The sequence below is a fragment of the Nothoprocta perdicaria genome, unplaced genomic scaffold (genome assembly GCF_003342845.1).
Source record: "Nothoprocta perdicaria isolate Ctin4 unplaced genomic scaffold, notPer1 scaffold_4, whole genome shotgun sequence".
NCBI classification, from domain to species: Eukaryota; Metazoa; Chordata; class Aves; order Tinamiformes; family Tinamidae; genus Nothoprocta; species Nothoprocta perdicaria.
Window position 1 is genome coordinate 308,935 of NW_020455643.1, and position 9,173 is coordinate 318,107.

The window sequence follows — 9,173 nt, forward strand, 5'->3', positions numbered from 1 at the left end:
CCAGACAAGGATGAAAAAAAATGAAATTTAATATTTTTGCATGGGAATAAAAAATCCAAACAAGGCATGAATATCTTTTTTATTTAAATAAAACATTTAAACGGTCCTAGAACCAGACCGCTTGTTGAGTTGACTTCAAAGTCAGTTTCCATGTGGAGCCTCTTCCCTATTAAGTTGCATTTTTCAGCTAATACTTCAGGAACCTAAATCTCTCCTAGTGTCAGGATCCCTAGAGAGAGGTCAGCAATTCCCATGGCACAGAGAGCACACTGACTGTGCAGACATCTGCGCCGCATTAGCAGAAACGTARTCTGCACGGAGCCTGGCCTGTAGCAAGGAGCGGAAGGGCAAGCGGCTGCTGCCATGCGGTACTTGCGGAGGGAGACGGAGCGCGACATTTGTTTGAACTGACACATAACAGAGATTTGCAGAATAAAAAAGAAGAAATGAAGTGAGTTGCTCCCATTTTCTGAGGAAAAAGACAGTCATTTTCAGAAAAAAAAGTTTATTACATCATTTTGTAGAAGCTAGCTTTTAATCAGAAAATCTTTTCAATAGGATACTTAGATACAGCATTTTGCAAAATTAAATAAAAAGCTTGCTTGTTTTATTTAACCCGGATCTAGGTATCTTTACACATCAGTGTCACTATGTGGCACTGTGTGAAATTATCCCATGCTGGCTCCAGTCACAGAGCGTGTCCATCACTTAAAATCCAAGTGAGCCGACTGGAGACGTTGAACAGCTTAGGAGCATTTCATATAATCTCTCTTTTCAGCTGGCAGTCTGTCCCGATGTCTGCAGAGGTCTTGCAAGCTGATGAGACCCATTTATTCATCTTTCCGACTGCAGTGCTGTGAGCRAGCAGCTCCCCAACCCCTTGGGACTGGCACCACATTGGCCTTTCAGGAGCGCTCAGAGGTGCCGGCAGGTCAGTAGCGCGACTGCCGCGTTGAGCCGTTGAACTCAACCTTCACTATCTCATGAACCGTGTAGGAGGGCAGCAAGGGGACTTTTTCATTCTGAGAAATATTATTTTGATAAATAGCTATTACAGGAAATAATGGTTTATATATATATATATTTCTGTTTTGTATTCTACATGAGAAATGTGGGTCTTGGAATTATGTGTGATTATTGCATTGGGAAAAGTAGCATCCTTAAGGACCCCAGAGGTTCTCTAGCAAAATCTAGACAGGCTTAACTTTTCTTAAATGCTTAAAAGACTAGGAAAATAAAACAAGCTTACTTTTGCTTCCCAGCATTTCAGGCCTTTGCTCTGCTTTATAAAGAAGCAACATGCGGGACAAGGCCAATTTCTGGAAGATGTATCTGTGAAAGGCTTGTGATGTATTTGTGAACATAGAGATGTTTCTGGGGGAATTTTACGTTAAACCTTGGATCTAGGTTTCYTAATAGATTCATTCTTTCATAAACCACTTCTTAAACTGTGGTTTTCTTTGCAACTTTGCAGTTACACTGCGAGCTCAAGTGTTTGCAATAATAATCTCAGTACGTTCAGCATGGTGTGGAGAGCACTTGCTTTAGGGTGTCACCTTATACTTTGTGAGGGTTCTTAAACATTTCTGAACTTTCAAGCTARATTCATGTAATTGATTATTTACTGTTGAACTCAGCATGGAATACAGAACAAAGCCTAAAACTAGGGATGCTCTTGGCTTAAGCAGTAAACACTGACAGCTTTTTTAATATAGCCTGTATTTTAGTTGTGGATGCCTAAAATTCTTCTTATGTTTCTGTTTTCAGCTATTTCTCTCTCTGCTGTGGTTAGCCCTAGATTGTACATTGGAATGAGCAACATGCAGCGATCTAAGACTTTTGATAAGCTTCCCCAGACCGGTTTAATGCACATTTTGTAGAAAAGTGTATGTATTTCTAACAGTGCCATGGAGTGTTTCCCTTTTGCCCTTCTACAGGGAGCCAGGGAGCCGCCCAGCCCTGCCCTGTGTTGGGAAGCAGCCCCGGCGCAGGCACGAGCGCCGCGTGCAGCTCCGCGGGCGCTGGGCTCTGCCCGTGCATGCAAGGGGCCCCAGGAGGTGCTTCAACACAGGGCCGCTGAGATGCGGGGTCACAGTACGAGGCTACAGGTCATAGCCTTGGATCCACATGGTGACAGTTTGCACAGTTTCTAAGGCACACTTTTTAATTTCTCATGTACTTTGAAGTATTATCAATACGTTAAGATATTCAGGACTTGGAGAAATCTACAAAATGCCTTTTAGAGTGTTTGAAAATTCACCTTTTTCATGGAAAATATATCTAGTGTTTTGCTGATTCCAAAGAGAAATATATTCAAAACTATAAATACAACAACCAATAAATAGAATTATAATTGCATACTGAAAGAAGAAGAAAAGAACACTACTGTAATGATATATGGGCAGAGCTGGTACAAAAAAGAGTCTTTATTAGGGACAAAATGAGACAAATGTCAAACTTTGTACTAGTGTTTCTTCAAGAGTAGCACTTAAGTAGCTCTTTGCTTACAGAAAGGAGCCACAGAAGGTTTGTATCAAGGTAACCTTAGCCTAAGTTATTTGTATGAGGAGCAGATAAACATCTCTTTTTGGAATTTTGCAGATAGGCTTATCAGATATGATAAATGTGGCCCAGAAGTAGTGGCAGCCTTCACAAGATGCTCTTTGTCCCTGGGCCATTTACTGGAGAACACAGTGTCCCGAGGGGGCACTGAGACTATAGTTGCCTGCATTGAGTGCAAAGAAGGAGATATGTTCAAATTACTGTGCTCACAGGGTGCATGGGTCAGGGCAAGGTGGCTTGTGACCGGCACTTTCCAGCGAGCACCGAACATCTCTGAACTGAAAGCCAAAGGCTGCCAGTTTGCACATGCAGGCGGATGATGGGAAGGAGTTTTCACCCTGGACTCCCCTCGCCCACCTGCTAATTACAGGATTTTCCTTGGTGTAGGTTGTAGGTGTGCTCTTTGATCGTACCTTAGTGACACGCATGGGCCTGCTAGCCCTGCTGGACTGCCGCAGGTCGGGAGGAGCAGGCCAGGCTGGCTGGTATCTTGGACCCTGTCGGAGCCCCCGACGGCTCTGGTCCCTCTCGTGATCTAGGAATTGGTGACGTTTGCGGGAAGGGGCAGGTGACGTGCTGCGTTTCACAGCGCCCGCCTGCGCTGGCCGAGCGGCGGTGGCTGCTGCATGGAGGGGCTCGGGGCAGCCCTGCAGCTGCAGGGGCTTTGCAGCTAACAATGCAACGTCTGCATTGTTTCCGCATGGCGCCTTCTCACATCCACAGCAGAGACTGTTTCCAATAGTCATGCAAAGGAGTAAGTGAATATTGCAGTGCAACAAGTCAAGATCTGCAAAGAGAGATCATTTTTTCAGGCTACTGTTTGGCTACTGATCATGGGAGAAGCTGCTGCATGAAGCACAGATGTGACGATGCAGTTGACAGGCACRGAGAGTCTCTGACACCAAGTCTTGCACCCCGGGACCTGTGGGATGGTACTTGTCCTGCAGCCAGAACAGGTGCTTGTCCTGCTTTTACTTCTCCAAACTGATGGAAAATTGTAAACTGCTGCCCAGCAATCAGCTCTGCTCCTGTCAGTTTGTCAAGAAGGCAGCACTGGATTTCAGAAAAGAAAGAATGGCCCTTGGAGGTGACACAGTCACCTTGGAACTGCCTTTGAAAAGGTCAGAGGGTGCCCCTGGCTATGGAAAACTTGATGTGTTTGCGTTTTTCCTACTACCTCAGCACTAAGGTACAAGGAAATGTGAAGTGTGGCAGGAGAGAAGCCATGGAGAAAGTGAGTTATATTCAAGTTACACAGTAATAAAGCTATGAAAGGAAAGAAATCAAGAAATGGAGAAGTTTAGTAGCGATCTGCTCTTAGTAGACATGAATTTTCTGATTAAGCCATTGATTTGGCATCCAAGAAAGCTTTCCACTCATCTCACTTCAGGTAGTATAGGTAAGCTCTATGTTTCAGCTCCCTTTTATTCTACTTTCTGGATTCTCCTTTTCCTTTTCATAAAAGGGCTTGTTTTCCGCTGTAGTGGCTGGTTTTCTCCAAGAGTACAGAGAGGGGATGATTAGGGAGTGATTATTCCATGATACTGTGCTGGCCATTTTAGCAAATTCTTTTCTAAAAAGAGGTGTGAGATTGTTTAGCCAGTTGAAGCAATCCAATTGACAGGAGAATAACTTAACTCAATAAGCAGAATTTTACAAACACTGTAGTTCTTTGTTTAACAGCCAAAGTCTATGCAATTAGCTCCAGTTCTGAAACAATCTCTCTCCCCACCTTGCCTGTATTATCCTCCCACCGTTTTGCATGTCACTGCCTCCTATTACTGCATTATTTTGCCTTGGTGTTCAGTTCACACCGCATCTGCTCTAGAGCCTCCTGCTGCCATCTTTTCATCTGGAGTCATCTTAATCCACCTTCTGGAATTAAATATAGGGCAGGAAAGGTTGTAGGTGCCCCAGTGTCCCAGGTACCCACTCTCTTGTGCCCGGTGCAATAATTCACTTCTCTCTGAAGGAAGTGCCAGGTGTCTGTAAAATAATCCTGAGCTGGAATGTGAGGATTGTGCGCTCGGATGACACAGGGATCTGTCTCGCTCTATCTATAGATGCAGCCGGAGCGGGGGTCCAGCGCGGTGCCAGGCTCTTTGATGGCAGAGCTGGAGTGAAGCAGCTTTGCAGGACTTGGGTGGTGGCTCCATTCTAAGTGAACCTGAGTTTGTTTGGCATCTTGTAGAGAGGGAGATTAGTCAGGCCCAATGAACTGAAAGATCAGAGCAGTGGGACCTTGTTCAGATTGGCTTCACAGAACAAACCAAGACTTCTAAAGGTATCATTAAAGTGCTAATAAATGGCATTATTCTTATTTTAGAAATAACAATGAGAAATACATTAGTCTCACATATGTAGGGGCAAATCTTGCTGCCCTTATTAACCGTGACCGATAACTCATTCCGAGGGCAGTCTTCCCGACTGGGTACAGTGCTAGTGAGCATGAGGAAAGGCAGGGAGCCTCCGTAGGGAGACGTGTGGCACCCAGCACCCGTGTCTCAGTGTGGTCACAGTACAACTGCGACCRGCGTCTCTTATCCGCAATTCCTTCGCTTGCTTTTGCAAATTTTCTTTCTTAGTGTTAACTCAGTACAACTGCTGTTGAAATTAAAGGTGAAACTGCGTTATAAACGCAGTCTCTTTTCTTTTACACTGTAATTCGGTTTATCATTTGCTTTCCATTTCAGTTCTGCTCTTTTCTACTTGGAGTATTTTTAATAGCTTGTATGGTAAGAAAACCCACACATGAAGAAAGGAAAGAGGAAGTAAATGGAAGGCAAACTGCAAACACATCAATTTAATTCTTCTGGGGAAAGGCTGGCCCGCCTTCTTCAGGAGTCCAGGCCTGCTGCAGAATGCAAAATAGCAAGCGGAGCACTAAATCAAAGGTTAACATGGGGAATCTGGTGGCCTAAATATAGACAATTCTGCCCCTCTCCAGTGACTTACAGTAATAAAGACTATTCTACAGCCAGCACAATTTGGCCAATGCCCAAAATATAACAAAGAGATCTGACAGTGGGGATTACGGCTAGAAAATGTGGCTTTCTATTTGGCACAGCTGTCATATTGTCCTAAGCCAGTTACTTCCCTTTAATCCTAATTAATACCCGTCTTCTCCGGGACACGGAGCCGCTCTCCGATGCGCGGCGCTCCCGGGGGCCTGGCGCTCTCCCGCACCAGCGCTGCCTCCTGGCACCTGGTCGCGGAGGATCTTGTGCATGGCAGCGAGCGGCGTGGCAGCCACCCCAGCAGAGCACRTCCACTAAACACTCATCAGAGGCCCCGTACGCAGACATGGGGCTCGCGTCGGCAAGACGGTGCCGGCCCAGGGCTCCGCGCCGTGTCCKGCCCCTAGGGAAGCAGCCTTGGAGTGGGGGGAAAGGGCCCCCGTTTGCTGCAGGCTCCACAGACAGCCTGCTCATGGGTTGGTCTGTGGGTGCTTGTTCTTCATGCAGCCTGGGAGAAACCATCGTCCAGCGTGGGCTGCATTTGGTCACCAAAGCACTAAATAATTTAGTCTGTTATTAATTGCATTATTATATTAATAATRTGTTATTAATTAACGACATTACTGCTGACTCTTTCAAAGATTGCCGGGGAGATGTCATACCTCAGAAACCTTTCCAGCCTTCCGGAAAGCACTCGCTTCCAAAACTGGTAATTAAAGTAGTAATTAAAATTATTAATATACTAATCATAATATTACCAATACTCTTATTTATAAATTAATAATATTTCGTGGGAGGGAGGCAGGGATGCAAGCTGAAATCTAGCATCTGGATACCGTGCTGATACGCACGGCGATTGTTTTATGCCTTACATGGCATTTTGCAAATCATGTGATTTACTGCAGTTTGAGAACACACATGATAAATATAAATTATTGAATGTAACTGACTTTAAAGGACATTTTATCTTTAAAAATAACTACTGCAAATATTGTGCAATACATTTTATAGATTTAGAAAAGTATAATGGGGGCAAACAATATGTCTGCAGTTTGAGAATACTGAAATGGTTTAGACTCTTTTTTTTAATTATGGAATTTCATCTTTTCTCAAAATAGACCTCCATGTGCATGTCTGAAATACTTCATTCCAAACTGAGGGGATTGCGTATTCATTGTGGAATTTGATAATATCAAGTTAATTAGAATTAGCATATGTTTTCTTAAAGAACACCCATTTCTGCTGAATGCTACCGGTTCTTGGCGATGCTGTGAGTGACGTGGGGCAGTCCATGGTGCGTGGCTGGGTGACTCCTCCGCAGTAATGTGGTTAGAATGACACTGGCAGCTTCACGTTCTTCCCTTGTCTTCCCCTGACAAGTGTGGAATTCTCCGGAGTGTGGAGGGGGGAGAACGGGTTCAAAACGGAGTGGTCYCAGTGCTGCTCCAGGTTGGAAGAGGAAGCGGAGCCCTGTGTGCCGGTGCTCCCTGCGGTGCAAGGCGGCTCTGACGGCGCCAGCAGCCACGGAGCTCGACCGCAGGTAGCCCGAGTCCTCCGCAGTCAATGGGAAGCACTTTGCAAACACRCTGTTCTGTGCTCATGTATTCCGTAGTTAAAAAAAGGAACCCATTCCAGCATATACCAGCTCATTCACTTGTTGCAATCCATGACTTTAATCATAATTTGGGCTGCATAGTGATTGGTGTCCAGAGTGTGGAAATACTTGGGTACATTTGTGAGCTTGTACAGAAAAGGAGTCTGACACAACAGTAAAGAATTTGGTACTGGATACTTAATGCAATGTTATTTATTAGTATCACATTCCTAAGAGGACTAGCCAGGACCTTATTGTGTTGGGTTTTGCAATTTTTAAAAGCCTTTGCTTTAATGAATTTATAACTAAGTGGCATTGCTCTGTTGTCAATTGCAAGTTSTTTTCCACAAAATAAGTCTAGTTATTAAAAATCCTTCTAAAATATGATTGTTATCTATCAAAGCCCCTCAATGTTTCTCCTCCTAATATCACACAAAACACACTYGAAGTTCTGCTCGTTGTCTCCTTTTCGTGTGTGCAGTAGGGAGCTCTTACCTTGTTYTTACATCCTGCTGCAGGTGTGAAGTTAGCTGCAGCTAACTGCGCAAGGGCAAGCAAAAGAAAACCCACCACCAACACATGAAAAGAAAGATGAAGTTAAGCAGAGTCCACACTCAGCCCAAAGGGCAATCAAACCCTAAAGAAAGCCTTGAAAAGAATACATGCAAGGAAATCAACCAAGAATATGGGGCTGGGGGCTTCCCACTGGTGGCGAAGTGAATTAGGGACCTTCACAAAGCCAATTTCAGGGCTTTCATTTAAACAAAGAAAGGAGCTGGAAAAATTAGCCACAAATACTTGACCTTCCCAAATGCCTCTAAGGCATAATTGCCTCCTGTTTGCTGAACTGGTTTGGGTGATTTCCATTCCAAATAGTTTTCTAGATTCACTCATGTGTGAGAAAGGGTCTGATTGTACAGAGGGCAAGGGAGAAGTGAAACTTCTGGATGGAGAGGGAAATGTGCCAGGGAGTAGTTCTGATTATGTTTGCTTCAAGGGAAGCAAAGGACAAATGAATGGAGCCAACCTGAAGCCACGTTTTAGCGTTGACTGTGGAAGAAAAGCAACAGGACAAAGAGCAATGGGTATAAGGTGAAATATGGGAAGTTCCATCTCCATGTGAGGAAGAACTTCTTTGTTGTGTGACAGAGCCCTGACACAAGTGCCCGGGGAAGCTGGGGAGTCTCCTTCTCTGGGGATCTTCCAAACCCACCTGTATGCGACCGGGTGCCCTGTGCTCTGGGTGTCCCTGCTGGAGCAGGACATGGGGCTGGATGGTCTCTAGAGGTCCCTTCCAACCTCAGCCATTCTGGGATTCTGAGATTCTGTGAAGGTAACATAAGAAAGAGGTGAAGTTATCAATAGCGCTCCATAAAACTGCTTCATGGAATTAGGTAGGGACTGTGGAGTGCCTTAGACTGGACAATGAGTTAATTGTACCYCTGAAATAGTTAATTATCTGAACAGATATGTCTGTTATAAAAGAAATTTTAGTTTTTACATTTGAGGCTTGTAACGAAATTTTAAATCTGGATGGGTAACGATCCAAATTTTGGGACGCTCCAGTCTTTCTTTATGTAACAGCAGCAACCGTYGCTTCCTCGCGGCTGCCATGCCTGCGAAGCCCCCTGACGCTGGGAAGGTGCAGCGGGGTGCAGGACTTCATCGGGGCCCTCCATGGGCTGCGGCACGCGCCTCGTTTGTGGTTGCAGCGTTTCTCATGGTCCCTAGTGAGGAGCRAACTCGCAGTGCAGCGCGTGGCGTGCACCAAGTGTCCAACCTGGCACGCCGGCCGGGTGGGAGGTGTCCTGCAAGGGCCGGGGGCCGGGCAGGCGGCTGCGCGCAGGGACGTGGGGACGCGGGAACAGAGCTCATCCCTGCTCCTGCCAACACTTGCCTTCCGGCCGCCGCTCTTGTCCATCCCTGCTGGGCCAGGATGTCCTCCTGGTGCAGATGCACTGCAGGAGGCTGCGATCTTGGCTTCAGCACGTKCTCAGGGTGCTCACTGCGCTCAGGGTGCTCACCGTGTTCAGGGTGCTCACCATGGTCATGGTGCTCAC

At 45.7% G+C, this 9,173-nt stretch overlaps 1 long non-coding RNA gene across 1 annotated transcript in view; it reads left to right on the top strand.

Moving 5' to 3' along the window:
- Window positions 1-808: 808 nt before the first annotated feature.
- LOC112952488 overlaps window positions 809-9,173 on the top strand; it is a 34,961-nt gene continuing 26,596 nt past the window's right edge. Inside the window, exon 1 of the long non-coding RNA XR_003250394.1 lies at window positions 809-931. This is a non-coding gene — a long non-coding RNA (uncharacterized LOC112952488). The remainder of the gene's footprint in view (window positions 932-9,173) is intronic.